We start from the raw sequence: 24,164 nt of genomic DNA, 5'->3' as shown, positions 1-24,164 counted from the left end.
AAGTGCTTGTGATAGGTCTGTGAATCTGAAAAGTTCCTTTTCTTCCCTCCATTCCCTACTCCCCCCAAACCCTCACATTCTTACGGTCCTATGTAACTCTGTTAGCCACCAAGAAGGCAAGCTGCTGCCCTGCAAGAGGAGAGCAGGCAGGCTGGGCTATGGGGAGGAGAGAGCTTAGCTCAGCTAGCAAAAAGCCCAGGAAAAGTTAAGAAAATATTATGCCAAAGATGCAATAAGTGGTAGTAGGGCTTTGAGGGTTATTTTATTTTCTTTTAAAGGTGTATTTGAAGGAAGCCTCTTATAAATATTTAAACAAAATTAACTGTTAAAGTAACACGTGGGGGCTGGTTTGAACTCCTCCAAGAAGTCACCATGCGAAACCCAATCCAGCCATGGTTGCTGTGTTACTGATGGTATGGCATTTAAAAGAAATGGGGAGAGAAGGTCCCAAATGCATGTGCCTTTGGTCATTCACGAGGAAGGAAGGCTGCCCCATGGTGATGCCAGCACCCTGACCCCAGCCCTGCCCCTCTGCTATCAGTATTGAGGACTTAAACAAAAGTCAGTGTCCATCTGGCTGAGTAATGCAAACATCTCACCGTGCCAGGCAGCCGATAAGGAATCCCCTCTCACTGTTAATGAGGGAAATTGACACAGCCTTAAAACGTGCTCAGAAAAAAGGGAAAACATTTCAAAGAGCGCCTTGAAATGGAACATTTCTGCTACTTGAAAAAATCGCAAGGTAAGTGAGGTTCGTGTCAGTAAACATCTTCAGCTTCCTCTTAAAAAGCTCTGTAAAAATTAAATCAAAAGGTGAAAACTTTCAGTGTACAATGACTCAAAGACTGAACTGGTCTTGAGGAAAGTTTTTACCAGAAAGGCAGCCCAAAACGGCCTGCAACAGGCTTTGCAAAATAGGTTTGAGGGTTTCCTTTTTCCCCCCTCTTCTGAGTGATCAAAGCAGCAAGCTGCCAACTGTTTTACCTGATCCATAGTGATGTAGCAGTGGTTCATCAAGGTTCCAGCCAAAAATGCAGGTCCTGATGCTTGATGGACTTGCTGGATGTTGTTCATGCAATAAGACAACTGTCGCGTTATCGGATGTTTCTCCAGCTTTTCCCAACAGACTGTGGGACCAGCTGGGAGGCCACTCATTGACAGATCTCCTCTTGAAGTTCTGATGTTGAAATGGAGATTTATTTATTTATTTACTCGCTTATTTTTTTGGAAAGAGTGAATTGAAATGCCATTTCCATGTACCGTGTTGTCAGGGATTTGTGGGATCTCTCAGGTCTGCATGGAGCAACCCATTCCAACCTTGAGCAAGGCTTGGCCAAGATGGCCTGAGACCACAGTGTTTCTTGTGCATGCAAAGAGATGAAAGTTCAAAGCAGGTGCTGGTGCGTTATTCTTAACTTTATCAATCTTTATTATAAAAAGAAAGTAAAACTCAGGGGTATTTTTCAGATATGATAAAGCATTGATTCCTGGTGCCTTTCTGCTAGTCTTTGCTAGCAGCTGTTTGGTTGGGTTTTTTTGGTCCTATCCTGATAAAGAAGCCTCACAGAAATAAATCTTACATCTCACTGGAAGCAAAAACATCGTGGTAGCCAGGCTGATGGGTCAGAAAATCTGGACTCAAATTGCACCTTGCTAGCAACCTCCCTAATGGATCCCTGGAGAAAAACTCTGTCTTTCCTCTTGCTTTTTCCACCTGAGCAGACCAATTTCTCTTTCTTTATTTTCAGTGAGCACCCTTGAGACAGATATATTAGTTAAACTGCTGTTCCATTGTTAGCTATTCACAATGGTTGGAAACATTAAAATAATAACAGTCATTAAAAGCTTGAGTTAGATGACAAGAGTCTTGCACTATGCAGTGTTGATGTGTGTCGTGCTAAAGCTGCTTCCAAAACACACACGCAAGAGGATAGCTTAAGCTGCTTATCTCACGTGGAATTGGCAAGCTCTTTATATTGTTGCTGAATGGTGTTTCCTCCTTGTGTGTGCATGCAGACTATGAGTGATGCTATCTTGCCTTCTTTTTCATGCTGGCAGTCTTCCTGCTAACTCAACCCCTTTGTAAAGATAAAAATTGGCAAAAGGCTCTGACAGTTTGCATGCTGGTGTGGTTGGCGTCCAAGGCTGTGGTTTCCTGTCATTGCTTACTGTGCAGGCAAAGCTAGATGCCTCCATCAAGGCATTCATCCTCAAGCTCCTGGACATTCAGATAGATGTGTAGTATCTTCTATGTGGAGGATTAAACAAGATGACTCCAACAGGCCTGCAAATGGACAGCATTCCCAGCATGGTGTCTTTCTTTTTGGCATCTAGTCGCGAGAAGAAATGTCTCTTGAAGACCTCAATGTTTCTATTCCCCTCAAAATGTGTTTCTCTCTATATACCAAACAAATAGTTGACAATTTAAACTCAAATGCATAAATGGATTTCATTTCCAAACTGGAGCATCTCAACAAAGTTACCACTGACTGAAAATAGCTTGCCTTTTGCCTTACATTTTCAGAAGACAAGTTTTCCAATAGCCTCTAGATTTCATCAGTTCGTGAGCAACGTATTGTATGTTCTGGCAGTAAAACCTGGTTACATTGCTGCACAGACAGCATTGAGATTCAATATAACTTCATAATTTATAGGATAGACAGGGAGAGAAGACATTTTGCAGTTCTGTTCAACACTTTGATGTCAGTGAGAATTCTTCCTTCTTGGCCATTTTGGATGAAAGTCTTAAAGTATTTAAAAAAAATAAAGTATTTTTAAATGTTTACATCTGGGGACGTGCCATCAAATCCAGCTTAGATGTGTGTTTTATTAACCAGATGGTAACATCTTATTTACATTTCTCATATAAAACCATCTGTGTCTAAACTGGGGAGACGCTGCCTCCTGCTACAGTTGGGAGTTTGGCTGCAGGGGGTGTAGCATTGCTTTTGTTAGCATTCAGTTTTCCTCACTCTTCGGAGCTGAATATGTAACACTAGTTTTACTTAACCTTGTTCTAATTTAAAGGATTACAAAACTGCGGTTGGTTCTTTCTGCAACATTTTGCTGGCACCCTGTTTTTGCTGTCTTTAAACAAAATTGAAATCTATTGCCCTGTTTTCCTTTGATAGCAAACTCCTGTTTCGCCTCCTCTATTTGTATCCCTTGCATGTAGCCTTCCCTACCGCCAAATAATTCCTCTTCCTCTTTGGTGTGAAATCCTGGCTACGCTGAAGTCAGTGGAAGTCTCAAGGTCAGGGTTTCTCCCAGAGTGTTTGTTTTCTTTAAGCACTTACAGCCTGTTGCTCCAGCCAATCTTTCCTTGAGCCAAGTTCAACACCTCCATCTCCACCATTGCTGTTGTTCTTCTATGAGCTCCCTCCCAATTACGGAGTTGGGTGCCCAAAAAGGAACATGCTTTTTCAGGTGTCATCTAAGAGGTAACCTCATAGAAATACTATTTTTCTGCTATTGCCTGCACTAGCCATTTTTTTCCCCTCTCCTTGTTTTACTACTGTATCCTGTTCCGTTTTCATGTCATTAATAAAGAAATGACCAAAAAAAAAAAATATATATATATATATAGACCTAACTCTGACCTCTCTGTGGAATCCACAGCTCTGCCAACAACGTACTCTGTTGGTTGCCTTTTTGCTTTTTCTTCCATCTAGCTCATAGCATTCATGGACTGTTCCCATCTGAGCCAATTTGAATTAATCATCTCGCGTGATGTGAAGATACGCCATACCGAAGGCATCATCATGTTAAAAATAAGAGACACGTGGGAACCAGATTTTGTCTTTTTTTGTCAAGAGCTGGAGTTAATGGAGTTAACCGTTGCTTCTTGCTAAAATCAAAGCAATCATTGGCCTCGTTTCAACACAACCAGGCACGGGCAAGGTGGTTTAGTATCCACCAGGACAGGTTATGGACATCTCAAAGAACTGTCACCTGAGCTTAGCTGTCAGCCCGATATCTCATTTTGTTGGCTTTCCTCCTTTTTCCAAACGTCTCTTAAGCACAATGATTTTTACACTGATGGAAGAAAATTACGGGCTACAGAAATCGCTTAATCAAAATGGTAGGAGCACTTCCAGTGATGTGTCCAGAGTGAGTTACTAATCTGACAAACTATCCAAACACTCAGACCAAATTTATCTCATTGTTTTAATTCTTTTTTCATTTTTTTTTTTTCTTTTTCAGGCTGCAAACAAGGCTGAAATAACCATTCTGGGTAGTAAGAGAGCTCCATCACATCGACTTGCTGCATAATTCCCTCCCGACAGACTGGCAGGATTATGTTTACTTGAGAGAACTGAGGGAAATAGGCAGAACTGAGTGGTGATGGGACCGTGGTCTTATGCAGCCATGTATCTCTATGTGGAAGGCATTAGGAGGAGGTGGGTCCATGGCGTTTGTTCTCAGACCTTGGGAAAGAAGCCACGTGAGGAGGAGATGGGAAACGCTCGGCACAGAACCACTCTGTCTTAAGGCCTTCCCTTCACACTGGTTTTATTTGTGTTTTGAGATAACTCAAGGATCGCTGTGGTGTGCTTACAGAACCATGGATGTGCTGAGAATCTCAGGGAGGGTCGGGGCAGGCAGTTTGCTTTGGCAGGCACGGTGTGAGCGCATGGGATGAGGGCTGACCGCCTCCTTCGCTCCGCACTGACGGGTTGGCCATTTTCCTTGGGTGGTGGCCAGCCATTCCTGCTAGATTCACGTTACAGGGCTGTATTTGCACCCTTCTACATCATCCCAGGCATCCAGATGTGTGACAGACGTGCACTCATGCACTGCACTGTGGATGCTGTATTTTGGCTGCAGCAGAGGTAAATATTATTTCTGTATCATGTGGAGGATGAAATAATACCTCTTGAGGATTTGGAAGAAAGACGGAGGAGACTCAGTTTATCATGGTCTGCCCATAGCTTTTTTCACTTGAGCACATTGTCATGCAACAAGAAATAAAGCAGGAGAAGAAAATGCAGCTTAGTGATTAAAGGGATTTTGGCCTCCAAGCGAATCCTGGTCAGCCCCTTCCAAAAAACAACACGTTGTTTGCAATGGCATCCTCCGCCCCTTGTCTTCTGTAACTATCAGGATGCTTCTTCCCCCTCTCCTGAAATGTGAGTTGCTCACATCTGCTCAGCTGCAGCTCACACAGAGGCTGACTCTGGGGTCCTCAGCCTGGAGGGGATAGGAGAACAACACAAGCTCATCCAACTGGTAAAATCCTGTCCATAAATTAGAAGTGCAGGCTCACAGCTCTTGTTTTTAAACACTAAACGCATCCAATTGCTTTGCTAAAGACTCTCACTCTAGCAGAAAACTATAATAATCACAAAATCCTGTTTGATGGGGGAAAAAAAGGATAGATGGCAGAAGCATGAGGTTGGCTTGGATCATATCTCTTGCCCTGTGCCTGGCACCAGGTGACATCCGAAGCACATCACAGCCATAGGATGGCATCGTGATGCTGCTGTGAGATTGTCCCATGTGCACAGACTGCAGCACCCCAACCTCATCCCTGTCCCCATAGGCAGTGGTAGTGTAGGGAGGGAAGGATAAATATAAAACAGGAGCAGGTTAAATCCCTCAAATCCCTTTCTTTAACTTCACGCCCCTATTACAACTGTGCTCCTGGAGCTGGGGCATTCAGTCCCTCCCAGTACAGGCTGTAAAGCATCCCTCCTTCCATCCCCTTTTTCATGAATATCTAAAGAACTGGGTGGCTTTTCCCCACCCTCTCATGGCCCTCTCACTCCCAGCTCTGTGAGTCCAGAGCTCAGGTTTTCTCACGCTTCCCATCTCTTTGCAGAGCAGAGCAGCTGCAGGCAGTCTGTATCTGGAGACACTGAAGGATATTTTCTGGATTGCCCAAGAAACAGCCATCAGCTTGGAAGACGCCCATGGGCAGCGGTTTGCAGGAGGCAATGCCAAAAGGTGCCCAAAAGTAAGGGGTAGGGATTTGGAACTGGATGATCTTTGAGATCGCTTCCAACCCGAGCTATTCTGTGAATAGAATCTGGAGTGCTGCAAGGAGAAGTTAAAAGCCTGGAGGGCACCCTGTCCAGCTTGGGAATTGCTCCCAGGGAAGGTGACTTTCACCACATCCGTCAGATGACTGAAAACCAAATGCAGTAAAAATGCTCCTTTAGGGACAGGACAGCAGCAGGATGAAATCAGGGTACCAAAGCCCAGCACAAAGCTCTGTGTCTGGGGTTAGATGTTCCCTAGAGGCTGATGTGACGTCCTGCCCCGCCGCCCTAGTGAGGTCCCATCCACTCTGAGATCATCTCTTTTGCTGGTATCCAAAGCTGACTCAGTGCTCACACGTGCTGCTTTTTGGCCTTATTTATTACCATTTCCCAACATCCAAAATAAACAACGCCTGAGGTTCTTCAGCCCCTTCGAGCGGGAGCTGTGCCTGTGCTGGGGTCCTGCATTCCCCAGGCTCAAGAGATGATGACAAATCCCCTGGCACGGGCAATGCCTTTCAGCTAAGCCCAAACCTGTTTAGTCTCAGGGGCACAGGGAGCTGAAAGGAGAGCCTGGTTGGCAGCTCTGGTTTAAACAGTGTGACTGGGGCATCCCCCCCATACTCCTCTGCAGATAAATCACAGTTCAATGGAGACCATGCAGTGGCAGCTGGGATATCCGAGCCAGCAGCAGAAGGCAATATGTGCTTCCAACCCATCCTTCACCCCTGTAAAAACACACAAATAGGAGCAGAAAGGCCACCGCCTGCAGGCCTCAGCCCTGAAGGTAAGATGCAATGGGCAGCTGTGGGTGCAGGGAGATGAGAAAGGGAGGAATGGGCAAAGCCATGGGAGCAAGACTGCAGCTTGCTGCCTCTAATGATGCTGGGCTATGCCAAGGGGCAGCTTGATGGGTTTAATTTATCGTTATTCCCTCCCTACATAATCTCTGAGAAGTGCCACTTTCAGTTTGTATATCTTTCCTTGACATGTATATTTAGCACTCATTAACCACTTACCTGGGCTAATAATTCAGCTTTTTGTTCCAAACTCTAAATTTCCTCATTTCCGCGAGTTCTTGGAGCCAAAGAGAACATTTCTGACAGATTAATTTCGACTTTGTTTGAAGGCTTACTGCAGCCTTTTGGTTTATTTGAACAAAATTTTCCATGTTTTCCAAAGATTAGTCATTATGAAACCATCTCGTTGCTTTAAAGCCCTAAATGGTTCTTACCCCTTTCAGTAAAAAGCAAGTTCAGAATGCCAGAAATTGGTTGTTTTTAAGAAGAAGAAGAAAAATTAAAAAAAACCCTCATTACATCTGGGTGTTTTAGCCAAGCTTGCAGCAATTAACATCGCTGTTTCTGTCCAAATCCTTTACTGCCCTAATTTATAGGTGCTATCATTGCTTTATTGTAGATTCAATGGCCCAGTGGTTTCTTTTCCATCTATTTAACCTCTGTCAACACATAAATCGTCGGGAATGATGGGACCTGGAGTGAGTAGCTCTTGCACAACACCTTTGTGCAAACATTAAATATGCTGCAGTGTTTAAGCACACGCTTAAATGTGACTTGAGTGCAATCTTAGCAGCTGTGTCAAACAGATTCAAACTGTGTCAAGCAGAGAGGATTAGGGCTGTTTGCTGGAAAAGAGACTGATGCCGAGGGGCTGAGCACCTTCATGCTTGATTTCCTGCCTATGCAAAAAGCAACATGAGTGCAACAAGTCAAAGCAAGCACAGGCTGCACCGCAGGGTTTTCCCCATCAGCAGAAGTTGAACTTGGCTCACAGCTGAACCTGAACCAGAACCACCAAGCGTGGGAGATAACAAATGTTTAAATTCTTGATTGCAGAGAAACTGGGGAGGTGCCACCAGGAGCCTCTCTGCGTTTCCTCATCCCACCTTGAGGAGATGCTGTGGTCAGCAAAAGTCTCCAAGAAGTGTTTTGTGGTTGGGTTTGGGTTGTGTTTTCGGGTTATTATTTTATTTCCACTGCTCAGCTGTAGAAGGAGACATGTTGCACGTGAACAAGGAATCCCCACAGGCTGCAGGAAAACAATCAGCAGCCCAGGCTGAGTAGGAAGTGGTTGGAAATCCATCCTAGAAAGCTGAGAAGTGAAGCATTCAGCTTTGAGGAGGGTTTCGCCCTCTGTTGCAGGTTATTGCCATTGGCAAAACCAGGATGGAGGACAAGAAAACCTGGAAGTGAAAACTGGGGAGGCCTGGAATTGGGCAAGAGGGAAGGAGAGGTGTAAAAACAGCCTCCAAAATGTTGCTCTGTTGCAGGACTCAGCCTGCATGGAAATCCCCACCGTCAGGATCCCATCTGCAAAGTCTGTTTTCAAGTTACACAGCGCTAATTTGTGGTTTTGAGGAGAGACTATTGGAAAATAGCAGCACGAATCCAAGCCAAAGTTGCTAATTTTGGCTGGTCTTTGCCTTTCTTGGTTCCAATTGAAGCTACATTTTGTTTGAAAACATGGAACTCAGACATAAGGAAAAACGAACCAGATTATGAAGATTTCCATTCATTAGTATGGCCTAATATAACTGAGTTTTGCACAGTGCAAGGACAGGAATATCCCCACCATCATATTTTGGGTTGCTTTTTTTTTTGTTTGTTTGTCTGTTTTGTATGTTTCTTATTCGTATTGGGTTGAAGATGTGCCTGAGTGGCAGGCACCTCAACATTTGCCTGCAGGCAAATTAAGAGCTAGTTTCAAAACCAGCCTCTATGCAAGGCTGGCTGCTTCTTTATAGGAGAAATCTCAGCATGTTTACACTTGCAATGGCAGAGCAGAGAAATATGCTTTCTGATTTTTGGAGCTGATAGAGCCCCCACTGAGTGGAATGATTGAGACCCTTGTAAGATGAGAGATACTTATGACATCTGGGGAACTCATGCTCATCCCATCGTTATTTTTGGTGGTAGCTACTGGCTTCTATACTCTTGTGCTATATATTCTTGTGCCTGGTAGCTGGATGCCCCAGGTGGTGAGGAGCTCAGCTCAGGGGTGGTGGCAAGGTGTCCATAGTGTGACACCTGTTGGCACTGAGCTGGCAGAGGGACACGAGATCCACCACAAAACACAGCACCTGTACATGTCTGTTGGACTCGAGGTTAAGGCTGCATCTGCTCCTTGGAAACAGATTTAAGAAGCAGACGAGATGGCAGGCATAAATCTGCTCAGGGAAGGGTCATTTCCATAACACCTGCTTGTTATTGTCTTCTGCACTGCGTGGAGTCCTTTTACAACCTTGCATTTGGGGAGCTTGGCTGGGCTGCCAAAAAAAACAGAGGGAATCGCTCTTTTATGAGCCATCCCTTCTTCCCTTTTATGCTGTTAGGAATTTCCCTCTGCGTATCTCTCACAAATTCCTTTTAAAAACGTTGCATTCAAGTGAAAGTGATCCATCCCAGCTTGGCTTCTCTCACATCAGCAAGTGAAGCTCTTGGTCTCCTTTTCACTCTCTGTTTTTTAGGGTTTCCAATACATCAGACCAACGGCCTGCAGAAGAACAATTACCTCAGGTGAGAACTAATTATCACCATCACCCATTCTGGCTGGAGGGAAAGGTTTCCTGTGGATTCTACGTGGCCATGGACTTTTGATTAGGAAGTAATAACACGTGAAGACTTGGGTGAAGTGTTTCTGCACTCAGCCAACGCCAACCCTGGGTTAAAGTCTGTCTTCACAGCCACAAGGTCTATAGGTGGGATAAGGGGTCAACTTGGCACCGATTTAAAAGCACAGCCTTGGTGTTGCTGCTATGTCTGAGCGTGCAGTAAACAACAAGCAGAGGAAAACAAGAGCAGCTTGAATGCTTTCCAAGGGAGTGATTTATTTTTTCCCCTTTGGTAAACTCCCCTTTGTCAAAATGAAATCTTTCCAGGAGAGAAATTAGCTTATAAAGATTTTGGTCAAGCCTTGCGTTTGTTTGTTTCCAAATGTCTTTTTAATGAAGTCGTAGAACCATATCAGATTTTGTAAAAGTCAGAATGAAAACAAGATGTATCCATTTTGCCTTTAAAAACAGGGCTGGAAGCAAAGGAAGAGTTTATACAGTTCAGTTCTCTGGCCCTGTGTGGGATCAAATATTTTCGGCATATGGATAAAAAGCCAAGAAATGTTAGCATTCCTTCTGCTTCGTTTTTATCTTCTTCCTCACTCCGCAGTCTCCCTTTTCACAGTGCTTTGCTACTGCCCATTAAATGCCCTTTGTTGCCTCTGTATTTCAGCTGTCCTGACTTAGAACGGCGCAATTAATTACCAACCTGCACTGGAGCATCCCAATCCCTGGCCTTATTGCAAGGTGCCTTCCTGCAGCTTTCCCCTGCTCCCCAGCCTAGGACAGGCCTTCTTGTGTCTTGTCCTTCACTCCCTTCCTTACCAAGCCTAGGAAGTAATATGTGGCAATGCTGGAGAAAATTTTTTCTGTCTGATTGGCTGTTTAAACCAAACCCACACTGTTGCTGCTATTGGAGCTGGCCAACAATGGCAATTTAATGAAATCCAAACATTTTGGGAAAATGTATCGATTTCACCTGCAGTTTCAACAGGAAATTATGGAAACATTTCCATCCCATATAGTCAAAATGTTTCCTTCTGACCATTGCATCGGCTGCTTTCCTACCACAAATATTGCATGCAGAGCAGTTGATGTTCAGATCTGTATCTGATGTGTTTCAATGTAAAAGTCAAACCAGAAAAAAAAAAAAACCCACCCCATTTTGGCTCCACTGGTAATTTGCTCTCGTTTGTACTTGGAAAAAGAAAGACTCATATTCCAGTGGCTGCTTCCCTCAAGACAAATGCTTTAGAGAAAGCTTTTTTCTAACTTTAATGTTCAAAAGTGTCAAGGAAATCTGAGTCATTTGCCTGCTTTGAATTGTACAGAATAAATGGGCTTCTCAATCCCCTGGGCTGTTTCAACATCTCAGCCAGAGGCCTCTATTAAAAACCCAGCTAACTCTGCTATGACACTTTCTTGTCCCCATCTCACAGATGGGAAAACAGCCTGGTGGTGACCCACCTAGGTCACAAGCAATGGAGATGGGGCCAGAGCCCAGTCCTTCTCCCACTGCCCATCCAGCCTCAAGTGAAGCTAAATTGGATACTGGGAAGAATTTATCCACATATCCATGTTGGACACACAGGGATGGTCAGCGGTGTACGAGTCAGCCCAGCACAGCAGAGTTGCAAAAGCTCTTTTCTTTCTTATGCTGGCAGATAACCCAGTTGGATTGTGTGGGTAGATTCCCCCAGAAGAATGGTTATTCCAGGGCAGGAGTAGAGTCTCATTTTAAATTCCCCCAAATGAGATTATCTGCACAGGGGAAAGTACTTGTGTACCAGGATAAAAGCATCCATATGGGAATTTACACCAAGATATCCAGAAGACAGACAACTCATATCCTAAATCCATTTAACTGATCCGTATGGACATGTAGACAGTGGAGGGATGATATCCTGTGCTCCTGAACACCAAATGAAACCATCTGTACTCGAAAAACACTGTCTTCTGATTCCTCTTCCTGTTGCTGGTTGCTTGTATCTTTTGAAATAACAGTAATTTCCTACTTGGCAGCTATACTGAACCAATATATGATTCCTGTGTTGTAACCTTCAACTGATTTAGATGTAGGTCTTGGTCTTCTCAAGGTTATCTGTCCCAACAGGCCATCAGTCCATGGCCTATGGCACCCAGGTAAGTGGGAATATGGAAAGTATCATGGGAAATTTAGTCTGAATGTAGCCAGGATAACAGCTTATGGATTGCAGCAAGGCCACATTTTTAGAGATTCTGGTTAATGCTGTACTCATTGTACACTGGCGAAGACTCAACATCTTGGTTAAGCTTTTCAATCTGCAGGGCTTTCATCCCAAGGAAACCCAATTGAAATTTAATGTTGTTAGGATTGTGGGCTCTTTTGCTGTTTGCTCTCAAGGGAAAATGGGACCCTCCAAAACAGTTTCCTTTCCTGCAGAAAAATTCCAAGTCTGCAGAAATTGCTTTTGTCTACCCGAAAGAGCTATTTCAGTGGGGAACTCCTGGCCAGCTCTGAAGCTCAGTTATTTAGGGGTGAGCTTATGTAGAGATGTCAGCTGTGTAGCCAACTATTAGCTAAGCTAGCTGTAGAACTTGATCTCTCACATATTTATCTTTAATAGAAACAGAGCCATCAGTGGCCTGTAGTGGTTATTTGTGTTTCAGATAACTCCCTGCCCTCAGTTTGGGGAAACCATCATTGCTTCCTTGTGCCCAAGGAATGACTTCTTTAGAACAATAGCATCTCCATCTAATAGCTAAATAGCCTTGATGCACGGCAGTCTCCAGCTAGAAGAAAAGCCAGAGCAAAGCTTCCATCCAAGGCGATGCCAGCCAGATGCAGGGCACCCTGCAATGGCACAGTGTTGGGTTTATCCTCAACCCAAGGCAAGAGGTCCCCTGTGCCAAAACCTGAGAACGTCTTCTATGCTTTCCACACAAGTCTTGGAGCCAGCTCTCCTAACAAGTCTGGGTCTGGTGCCAAGAAGGCTTTGCTAAAGGAAACCCAACAGCTCATGCATGATTTGTTTAAACAACAAATGCCCGCCCTGGCATACAGAGCTGTTAGCTTTCCAGTCCTTTCCAAGGTTGCTGCTGCATAAATATGCCGAGCACACAGCTCTGCATCATGTTTCCAAGCTCTCCTGCTCGCTCTGTGGCATCCTGGGGTCTGAACATCCGTCCAGGCATCTCTGTCTCTCTTACAGATCCAGGCTTTGGCTCTGCTGGCCAGCCCACTTCTGTGGATTTTCATCTTCCTGCTAGAATTATGCTTCTGCAGGAGCTCTCCATCTCCTATAGCAAAAAACCCAGTCTAGGAAACCCCTTCCTTTAAGGTTCCTCTTGAAGTTTTGAGGGACCCATGGCTTTCTCAAAGCATTCGGCATTCCCTTGTCTGTGGTGTGCTCCATGTTGCTTTTCCTCAATGTTCCCAAAGAGACAGTCCAGGTTAAAATTACCCCTGGTGTAATGTCTTGGGGCTTTTGATGCTGCATATGGAAGGCAGCTGTCAATTAGCAGCTGAAAAAATAGCCTGCAGTGCTAATGAGAGCAAATCTAATAGAGACCTCTTCCAAATTGTTTCCATCCATTTTTCAGAGCTTTTAATTGCTGTCATATTAGAAGGATGCCAGAAGGAAAACACGAGGGAAAAGCCCCATTCAGAGGTAGGTTCCTCTGCCAGGACTGGCTCGGAGGCAGCCTTTTTCCCTGAGTTTCATTCACAGGAGCTTCTCAACTCTTTTACAAAGCTGCATTTAGCCCTGGGTCCTGGCCAGCTCCTGCAATCTCATTTCCCTGGCAGTGAAGATGGGAAGAGGGCCCTTGGTTTTGTTACCAAGCACTTCAGCCCTACAGAAGGCTGGGGATGGATGCTACCTCCCAGCCACCCGCTGTGCTGCACTGTGACTCTTTTATTTTAGAAGGAATGTAGTTAAACAGGGGATATTAGCTACTGGAAAAGCAACAGCAAAATATGCAATGTTTCTAAATTCTTACCAAATAAAGGCTAATTGTTCTGTGGATAAAATGAGGGGTCTTGGCCCTGCAGCTAAGATGCTGCAGAAAGAAAGCAAAAGAAAAACAAGGCAATGAACGAAACACAGAGAGGGCAATACAAACAAGAAAGCAATGTGATCTGTGAAACTATTACATGCAATCTCTCCATGTACTTATACTGTATGGGAGCTGCTCAGTCACGGCCTGAACCTCTGATTGATCACCTGAAGTGAGCCATGAGTCAGCCAGAGGAGCACAGGTGAAGGCAATTCACCTTTGCTCCTAGACCTATTTAAGAGCTGGCTACCAGTGGGGAAGGATCTCTCCTGGAGATCTGCTCTGCTGGAGTTTTGTAAGTGAGCCCAGGATACAGGTAAGCTTTCTATTTATTCTCTTTTTGTTACCATGATCTGCTTTGCCTAACTCTCTTCTTTATTTTGTAATTATAGCATCTTAATATTCATTGATCATGCATACAAGTTACCCACTTTAGGCTGTGGATATACCCTGGGAGTGCTTAGAATTATGTTATTAAAGGCTGCAAAAGCACCTCTTCTTGCCTTTGCAGTGATGCTTGGCCCACCAGCATGGTCCCAAATAGAAGATAATGCACTAAGCGTGCCTTTAATAACCTCAGGACAAGTAGCAGCTTTGCAAAACAAACTTCCCCCAGATGCACCCACCTGGACAGCAGCCCACTCAGCTGCATCCCATGCTGGCCTCTCCTTCTGGACTCAGCCTCGCAAATCTGGGCCAGATCAGTACAACCCGTCCATGACCCTGATACGGGGACCTGGGGATTGGGGCAGAGAGGACGATGATGCTCGGCACAGCCAAGGGTCATATCCTGCAGCCTTGGACATCTGGTCTGGGCGTCTCCCTCTGGTTGCCAAGCTCAAGAGCAAATGAAGAGGGGAGGAGAAAAGCAAATGAACCCCCATCCATGACCTCAGTGCTCCCCAGAACCACCTTTACCCCCTCCTCTGCCCTCTCTGAAGCCTTTTCCAGTGTCCACACACTGCTGACTTTCAGCTGAGGTGTGAAACATCCCCTCTGGAACTCCTGCAGCTATTTCATCACAAATCCTCCCAAGATGAAGCCCTTTATCCCCCCAGATTCCTGGAATACCAAACGCTTGGAATGACCCGGAGCATTCCCCTCATCCATCCATCTATCTGTCCTGCACAGAGTTCGCCCACACCATCTGCAAGGTCGTGATCCCCAGCACTGCTGAAAGCACGTGTATGTGTGTGTGCATGGGAGATGATGGGTCCAGGCAGCCTGAGCACCAAGCCAGCCATCTGCTTCACAGAATGCCACATGTGCTCCCTGTTTTTAAAAGGGAATGGAGCGAAACAACCCCTCGTGAGATAACGGTTTGCAAAGTCCTCCAAAGTCGGCCCTGAAGTGCTGCAGTCCTCTGGTTGCTGGGGCAGGAAGGTAAATGAGGCAGAAAGCTGGACACACAGAATGGGTCTGTTTGCAGCTTTCTGGTGGTGCAGGGCAGACGTAACCCAGGATGAGAAGGAAAGACTTTGGTTATACCAAGGAGAAGCAAATTCAGGGACAGGGCCTAGGTGTACCAAGTTGTCACAGTGTGCCCAGCTGCTCTTCATCCAGACCCAGTCGTCCCTAACGCCTTCACTCTCAATGCCTTTTTGAGGTGGCATAACCCAGAGAATGTCTCAGCTGCGACCAGCTCCCTGTAGCAGCCCTTCCACGACAGCTCTTCCATGCTGGAAAGCTGCTATCGTGCCCCTCTGCCTGCTGTCCTGGCCTACACTAAACACAACCATCTCTTGTAAATCATGGCTTCTCAGCCCCTCGTCACCCTTGATGATTGTCACTGGTCTCCAAATTGTCCTCATCTGTGTTTTTGCACACTGAGAGAAAGCACGTGCCTTCTTCAGCTGGGCTCCTGGGAGGCTTACTGGAGCCATGACCATTGCAAGCCCAGACATTCCTGAGACGTCTGGGGCCTGACACAAGGCAGGGCAATGGGACAGTGATTGGGAGGGGCAGAAGCAATTATGCTTTTTCATTTCTACACAAGCACACACCCATTTTCTCAATTTCCCTCATTTCCAGCCCACGTCTGAATCAGCCCTGGACTTGGACTAACCCTAGCTGCAGACTGAGCTCATAAGGACTTCATAACTTGCTGGCAAACCTTGAAGAACAGGCAAGTGTTGGAAACAAGCGAGGCGCCACCAGTCCCCTGCAAAAAGAGGGGGAGGCAGATGGGTTGTGAGGCATGGCGAGGCTGGGCTGGGTGAGCTACCTCTTGGCCATGCACTGGGGCATCACCAGGTCACAGGTGCTGGCCACAGTTGTCACCACCTGTGCACGACCTTCTCTAGGAGGCTTCTGCCCCACTCTTGTTTCTTTCTGTTTTGACAGTCTCCCTTCCTCTGCCTTTTAAAACTATTCTCTGAGCTCTGATATCTGCTCAAGATCAGCCTCGGGTATTTTCAGAGGTGATGGAGAAGACTGTGAAAAGAACTGCCAGTGGCTTAAGCCCTTGGCAAAAAATATGGTGTGTTGGAGAGATGCCTGCGAGGGGAGCGGGGCTCATGGTGAGATGGCTGTGCTGTGATCTCAGGCACACGGTGTCCATCCCTCCACCCATCCTCTGGGCTGACACCTCCGCAGGTGTTAAAGACATCAACTGGCCACCCTCCTGCTGGTGTTTTTCCATCTGCCTGCTCTTGACAGCTCGTATTTTTCAAGCCGTAGGATGGGTGTGCAGAGCAATAGGGCAGTGCCTGAGGATGGAGTGCAATGAGAGTTGAGTAACACACGGCTCAGGGAGCATGTAAACAACAGGGTGGATGGGACAAGGGGGAGTGGTTTTAAACTGAGACAGGGGAGGTTTAGGTTGGATATTAGGAGGAAGTTTTTCACACAGAGGGTGGTGAAGCACTGGCACAGGTTGCCCAAGGAGGCTGTGGATGCCCCATCCCTGCAGGCATTCAAGGCCAGGCTGGATGTGGCTCTGGGCAGCCTGGGCTGCTGGTTGGTGACCTGCACACAGCAGGGGGTTGGAACTGATGAGTATTGTGGTCCTTTTTAACCCAGGCCATTCTATCATTGTATGGTTCTATTCTAAGATTGAATTCACACAGTGCTGAGATTTTGGGGTGCTTGCCTCTCAGTGGGATGCTTTAGGACCACTGCAAGGCCCCTGCTGCACCCATGGGTCTGCACAGTGCTCAGTCAGGAGCCAGATGTAACCTAGGAGGTGACAGCTGCAGCTGGGAGATGAAACACAGCGAGCCCTCCAGGTTTATGTCAGTGAATCAGACCAGCAAAGTGATTGCTTCCAAGAAACCTCCCTGCAACCTGCAATTGGAAATGCTTTCCGTGCCGTTGTTGCTCAACAGCATACCAGCATCTTCCAAGGGGGATGGTTTTGTTTCTGTGATCGGTGTGTATCAACAGCTTTGCTGCTGGTCATGGGGGTTTTGGTCCAAAAGCAATGAAAGCTCCAAATATGCCCAAGATGAAGCTCTGGTCTCACCTGCTCCATGGATGTGAACTGGCACAACAAGTTGCTGGCTTGTTGGATCTTTTATGGGCAGCTCCACTAATGAAGGAGCAGGGAAAATGATAAATGATGCCTGGAGGTAGCCAGGGTAGATTACTCACAGGCACTGCACGTAGCTGATCTCTAAAATAAATTCCAGCTAAATTCTTTAAAAACTTAAAGGAGGGGGAGAGTGGAGGTTGAAATGAGTCAGTCAGCCCTTCAGATGTGCATTCCCAGACCTTCCAGCCTTCATCCAGCAGAAGTGAAGTCGGTCCCGTGCATCCTCTGGCATAGTGCAGGTGAGATGCCAGCAGCCAAACTCCATCCCCTGCACAGACATCCAAAGGCCAGTAAAGCTCACAAGTTCAGTCCACATTCAACTTGCAGCTGGTTCCGCTTGGACTAAGGGTAGGACTTCAAAAATCCAGCTCTGGAAATGTGTTTAATCAGGACAAATCTTAATTAGAGCCGTCTGGAAGGCTTTTTTCTTTTTTTTTCCCCTACAATTCTCTTCTCATGCAAAACAGAGCTTCAGTCAGTGTGGAGGATTATGAGGAATTCTGGAAACAGGGTGGATGCTGTTGTCAAAAATGCCTTCTTCAAACAAATGCTCCTTTGGGGACTTTGAAGTGGTTGAGCTATTTATTCATTTGACTGTCAATGAAGCACTTTCACAGAAAGCTGCTCTAGAAATGGAACCTTTCCAGGCGTGGTGGGGTGATGGATTGCTGTTCTGTATGGAAATCAGTTAAAATTTTTCAGCCTTCTATTCAAACGGGAGACTTGTATCACTGGCACAGCAGTTGATCAATCCACCATCGTGCTTTAAACTCAACAACCTCCAGTAACCTAATAAAGATATATTTTAAATATATATGACCGGTTATATGTAATTTAACAAATACATTCCTCCTGTGCCTTCGCCTCACGTTACACAGAGGGCATTTTAACAGTTTGAGTGATGTTGCTTTTATGATGCACAAAGTCATTTTACTGAACAGCATGACAGAAGTTTGCTCAGGCAGGAATTTCATTAACTTCAGGGTCCTTGTTGCACTTAGTGGCATTGCTCTTGGCATGCAAGAGTAATGGGTTCCAGGGCCTGAAATCTCCATTATTTTCCATCCAGTTTATTTAAAAACCATTGGGTAGATTACAAAAGGCTGCTAAACAATGATTATTTGTTGCTCTGCTCAGAAGTTTGGCATTGCAGGGTTCCCTGAGAATGCTTTGGGGTGCTGCAGAAGGAAATGCTGTAGAACAGTTCCTAATCATCACGTTCTTTATTTTTTTGCTCTCATAGGTTGAAACGTGGCTGCGCCTCTCCCCCTTCTGTACTTTCAGTAGATGGAAACTGAACTCCAAATTGCCTTAGGCACTTGGAGTTGTGTCTTCATGGACAAAGCAAGGAGGCTGGCTGCAGTGACGTGCAGCTTGTAAAAGCTCCCTGCTGTAGCAATGGCACTTTCATGCACATGGAGCAACCCAAGGCAGCCAACAGACACCTATTTGTGCAGCAAGCATTAAAAAACAGACCCACCTTGGCCAGATCTGCTCCCAGGCCACGGCCATCTCAGCGTGTTTATGGGTGAGTGATGAATGGTGCCTTGTCGTGGCCATGTAGCCAGAGCCCACAGCCTGGCTCTGCTTTGCTTGCCAGCCTTTTTATGGGTCCCTGATCCACAGTTAGTGTAAATTAGACAAGACTCCAAAATAAATAGCCTCCTTCTGTGCTCGTGAGCAGGTCGTGCACGCGGGGAATGCCACATACTGTAAATAAATGGCTAATAAAAGCGCAGTGTTCTGACAGAATAAATAGCTTTGTGGCTTAAATTAAATAGCTGCACCAGCAGCCAGGGAACTGTGGAGCTGCTGGGTCCATACCAAAATACCTTCCTGAGGAGGGCTGCAGCAGGGTCCCATCCTGAGCAGCGCTGCTGCTGTGTGCCCCCCAGCTCACATCCCAGCCCTCTGAGTGGGACAGATCATAGAATCATAGAATGGCCTGGGTTGAAAAGGACCACAGTGATCATCTTGTTTGGCAAATGGGCCAAGGTTTGACAGGCATGATAGTGCCAAGCTAGTATGTACCAGTGTGATAAAACTGACTAACTAGGCTAATATGGAGAAAAAAATTCACAGTGAGACTGGCATTCAAAGAAGGTGGAAATGATTTGGTAATAATTTGCTAATGTTACGCTTTCTTTTCATTCAGCTTTCACTTGTGGGCTGTTTGGGATCATTAAATAAATGTCACAGGAACTCTGGAGGTGGTAAGTAATCAGAGCAGCCGGGAGAGCTGAAACAACTGCAAGGGCAAGAAAAATATTTTGCAAAGGAAACTTCACTGAACTCTTCCACAGAAGACAAAGGAGGTGAAAAGGAGCAACTTTCTGTTTCATTTTGAATGGATATTTTTCCGCTCTCATTGCTTTCCGGAAGACAAAAAAAAAATGTTAGCAGAGATGCTTTCATCAGTAGGTAATTCTGCTTGAGATGTCTGGCAGATGAAGTGAGGCTTTCATTGCTCTGTTCTCCCCTCTGGGGCTGGGATGGGTCACTTTTTCCAACATGAGTGCTGGGATGGAGCTTGCTGGTGTTCCAAGGACTCTGGCATTTGGGGTGCCCTTGAGGCCCGGCCTTTTCTGCTGGGGTTGTGCAATGCTTTGTTCTGGCTCACAGGCAGAACTAAAAGCAGAACTTAGGGATCTCATTTATTGTCAGTCTGGAACCCGTTAGAGGAACGCTGATCGAAGGGCAATGTTATGAGTTGCACTCTTGCTGCTGTTGTTGTCATAAACTCACACGTTTATGGAGTGTGCATGGCTCTGGGAATTGTTTTAGTGCTGAATGCTGTTGTTCCAGTCTTTTAACCAACTTTCCTTTATTGATTACTAGGCTCCTTTTAGATTTGAAGTCCCAGCCCATGCTAGAAGCCCATCTCCCCACACCGCTGCCCCATTAGTGATATCAAACCAGTCACTTCCAGCAGAGCACAGACCCCACGTCAGCACTCCCCAAATCCTGCAGACCCGTCCTCCCATCAGGCCAATCAAGATATGATTAAGAAGACACAAAACCCACAGTGAGAGGAGTAAACCACTGTGGACAATAGCGATACTAATTGCCTGGCAAGCCTGTACTCAGCACTTCAAGGATCTTTTCCAGCTGGCTATGCCCAGCCTTATCCTTCCCAACAAGGAGGCGAATTTGCAACATGGTTATGGTGGCTGCATCTCTCTACCCCATGCCAACTTGCTGCAAGCTGCTCCTGTTGGATGTCCTACAGTACCAGTGGATTCATGTGTGTCTAGTAATGGGAAACCTACCCTTACATAGACCTATATGTAACCTTACTCCCTTTTTGCCTTCGTGCACCTCTTCTGGCAATGCTTAGTCCCTATATGAATGCTGTGGGAGCATCCTTGTCGTATCTGTGGCTCCTGGTGCCCAAACCCCATCGCAGAGCATTACTATCCAACCTATGCACACCTGTCTGCTCTTTGGTACTGCCTTCTCCATTTGCTCTCCTCTGTCTTTTCTTTTCTTAGAAAGCTTCATTTTATGTGAAATCACCAAGTCACAAAATATCTGTAGGAATGTATGAAGCTTGTCATAAAACCCAAATCTCTCTAATGAAAAACTTCTGCTAGGAGAAGCAAACTCTGTTTCATGTTGAGAGGTCCCAGGCGCAACATTTGGCAAAAAGACTGCAGGAAGAGGCTCTGCAGGACTCTTGCTTTTACCTGCTGTTTCCTGGGGAGCCAGGAAGATGTCCTGTGTGGGATGGAAGGGGAGTGCTGGGGGCATCCTCTCATCCTGGCCGAGGAAGTGATGGATGCAGAGGTGGGACAAGACCTCTCCGTCACAGAGACTTGGATGAAAAGCCTGCCCTGTGAAATATTTATTATGTGGCATGTCTGGTGGAGGTAGATTTCTGTCACTGAGCTTTTTTCCTCTTGCTTTGTATCCATCTCACTTCCTTTTCAGACCCGCCTCGTTCCAGCATTTATGGAAAGTATGTGGCAGAAGACCAGAAGAGCTAATTTTTCCTGTTCTTGTTTCACGAAGTGCTTCCCCCGCAGTCCTGCCTACAAAGACTCAGGGAAATTCAGGATGGAAAGGACCTGTTGGTTTGCTTTCTGTGCTCCTGCCAAGGTGAAAGCTTCCCATGCAATGCAGTCTTCAGTGCGTCAGCTCTTCCAGGTTTAAATGATGCAGGTGTCTTGTTGAGATGAAATCTTTCCTGTGCTGTGACAGCATAGATAACGGTTGAGACGTCTTTGTATTACGTGTGGATCTCAAAGTAGCCCAGTTGGAAGGCAAGGTCAGAACCAGTCCTGTTTGGACTTCTGGTCTGGTGTAGTTCAGGTTTGAGCTTTCCACTTACCTGCTCCTGTGCTTGCACCCCTGGTTGTAATGACCTGAGAGTGTCCCCTTGCTACATGCATATACCAAACCCAGCAAGGAGGTTTAAAACCACAAAGGTTAACCACTTCTAAACACAAGATAAAAGCCTCTGTGTTTGCTGGCCAGAGGGTCTGCCTCCAGACTGAGCACAATGTGTCCTGCACACTGAGCACTGTGTTCCAGCCTGAACACAGCTGCATTAGCAAGGTGGAGATGCACCCACCTGCATGCAGCACAAGGCATTTGCTGACTACGGTTGGAATCCTGCTTCGTTGGCCAGTGAATATGGTGCAAATGCTCAGAAAGGGGAAATGCTGACAATGAAAACAGACAGCAAGCTGCAGCAGGATGTCAGCATTGCACACCCACAATTCCCCAGGGCTAGATACAATGATGTCCACAGCTTCTGGGAGTCACAGTGCCACTTCTGGCTGGTGGATCCTGCCAACAAGATGCAGCTCTGAGTTGATCCTCAGAATCCAAAGAGCAAATGAGCACCACGTTTCCATTTGTGGGCCCACATAGGCAGGTCTGAAGGGATGCTCTGGAGAGTCCCCACACCATGAGTAAATCCTCAGCCACATATGTGGGGCCACATCTGGATGTGAACCAGCTGTTGGCAGCCTGAGCCACAACACACAAAGAGGCCATTGCAGCACAGGCTTTGGGTCACAGAGAGGAAAGCCCGGGAGCTGGTCACAAGCGTTGGGGCCGTGAAATCTGATTCTGTTGGATGTTATGGGCAAGGAACCTTGAACATCATGGACAGGTGGCTGGGGCTTGGGAAGGGGCTGTAACAAGGCATCGTGGACACAAGATCCTCTTTGTTAGGATGCTGCTGTAGGAGAAGTGACTGCGTGAGAGGTTTTGGCACAGCTGCCTGAACTCCTTACCTCCCGCAGATCAAAGCCTGCCTTTCTAATCGTGTCTTTTATTACGCTCTCCAAAATGCTCTCCTGCCATACCACTGGGTTCGTAGGGAGAACAGGTGTTTTTAACAGGAGATTAATGGCTTTAAAAGCGTGCCCTGGGAGGCATGGCAATGCATCACGCTCCTGTTGGGATGTGGGATGCTGAACCCGGCAGGGAGGTTCATACCAGAGCATCTCCCTTGCTGGTACAGGATGCTTGTCCCACCTCACACAGACGATGATGTGGGGTTGCTTTAGGCAGAGCCTGAGCTGTTTAGAGGCTGGCCAAGCACAAGCCAGGTTGTCAACAGAGGCACTGAGGAGCTCCCCAAGCTGCAAGTGCCAGCAGCACCCCTGGGGTGCCCCATGCATCCCATCCTGCTGATAAGGGTAGGAGAGGCACTGCTGGGGAGCTCCTGCACAGGGATCGTTTGCAGGAGTCAAGTGCCCCACTCCATCACTCAAACGCTTTGTGCTAGGCAAGGAATCCCCCTGCATCCCCCCAGATTTCCCCTTTTGCACTGAAGATCCTCCCGTCTCTCCACTCAAACACCCTCTGCTGGACCAGGGATTTCCTCTTTTCCTTTCCTCGAAACCTGGCGTATTTCTAAGCAAGTGAGTTGAGTGGTGGATGGTGGAGAGAAGAGATGTTATGTTGTTCAAAGATACCGAATGTCTTCACCGTAGAGGACTGAAGTATGTAGAGAGCAAGAATTGCTGGCTCAGGAGCCAGGGTTATTTGGAAGGGGACAGAAACTTGGCTGAGGATCCCGTGGAACAAAGCAAAAACAGGAAAATGCATAGACATGCCTCGAGAGTCATAAAAACAAAGTTTAGGTTAAGTACACACAGGGTCTCCTTTTCCCTTTGCAGGTTAAGAAAGGGCAGCCTGTGCCTGCAGAGCTGCTGGCAGAAGCAATCGCTCCACTTTTTCCTCGTCCATACTTGAGAATAGTGGGAAGAATAGGGTGGGATCTCCTTTTTGTCCCCCCACTGCTGCCCAGCATCTCTGGTTTAGGCACGTTCCTTTGATTATGATGCCATGCCTGCACACTGCTGTAAACACCTGTCTACAAAGCGCCATGTGATGGAAAGCAGCACCTTAAATTCACAGTGCCCTGTGAAAATGAAACAACGTTGGATTTAATGATTGGGAAAAAGACTTTCTTAGCAGTGTTCCCAGTCTTGGGGATATTCTTGGATGCTCTGCCCCAGTGCCAGAGCAGCGGACTCTGCATCTTTGTGTCAGGGCATTCCCAAAGCAGACCTGAGCTGTTTGGGTTGGCTGCAATATTACCAGAGGGTAAAGTGGTTGCAGGCTGTAAGCACTCGGAAAAGGGCTGGGTGTAGGAAATGGCCTCCTCCGGGCACATCAGCCACTCGCTGCTTCCTCTCCGCCCCGCACAGCTCATAAAAACAAGGTGTTTGTCCTCTTTGATGGCAGCGGGTAGCATCAAGCAGGCTTTGATGTCATGGAAGGAAATAATGTATTTAGGCACAGCCCTCATTCGGGTCAGACACAGCTAATATAAATCAGGGTACTGAGGAGATGGGGAAGGGTGTGGAGAAGTTCAACTTGACCCTTTACCATCATTTTCTTTAACTTTCACATTAAATTAACTTCCCTATTGTTCCATATCGCTGTGCTACATCTTATTTTTCCCATCACCATTCTTTTGTTCCCCTGAAAAGCTTTTGAACAAGATGAGAAAGGGAAACCTTTAGTCATCAGCATTGCAGTGCGTGCCTTCAGATCCCAGACAGCACACGAAAGCGGCAGG

The 24,164-nt window shown here is 46.4% G+C and overlaps 3 long non-coding RNA genes across 4 annotated transcripts in view; all 3 read left to right on the top strand.

The window, feature by feature from the left end:
• LOC128077155 (uncharacterized) overlaps positions 1 to 4,292 on the top strand; it is a 55,900-nt gene extending 51,608 nt beyond the window's left edge. For both annotated transcript variants that reach the window (XR_008204857.1, XR_008204855.1), the window contains exon 14: positions 4,204 to 4,292. This is a non-coding gene — a long non-coding RNA (uncharacterized LOC128077155). The remainder of the gene's footprint in view (positions 1 to 4,203) is intronic.
• A 5-nt stretch (positions 4,293 to 4,297) lies between these two features.
• On the top strand, positions 4,298 to 16,311 carry LOC128077157 (uncharacterized). The gene is made up of 4 exons (XR_008204858.1): positions 4,298 to 5,956; positions 6,616 to 13,906; positions 15,622 to 15,721; positions 16,270 to 16,311. It is a non-coding gene; the product is annotated as an uncharacterized LOC128077157 (long non-coding RNA).
• Positions 16,312 to 17,957: 1,646 nt separating this feature from the next.
• Positions 17,958 to 20,535, top strand: LOC128077154 (uncharacterized). Its single transcript, XR_008204854.1, has 2 exons — positions 17,958 to 18,650; positions 19,278 to 20,535. It is a non-coding gene; the product is annotated as an uncharacterized LOC128077154 (long non-coding RNA).
• The last annotated feature ends 3,629 nt before the right edge of the window (positions 20,536 to 24,164 follow it).

This window comes from Tympanuchus pallidicinctus, unplaced genomic scaffold (genome assembly GCF_026119805.1).
Source record: "Tympanuchus pallidicinctus isolate F22 unplaced genomic scaffold, pur_lepc_1.0 scaffold15, whole genome shotgun sequence".
In the NCBI taxonomy this organism is placed as follows: Eukaryota; Metazoa; Chordata; class Aves; order Galliformes; family Phasianidae; genus Tympanuchus; species Tympanuchus pallidicinctus.
The sequence above is the reverse complement of the archived record's forward strand: the minus strand, read 5'-3'. Positions and strand labels throughout refer to the sequence as shown.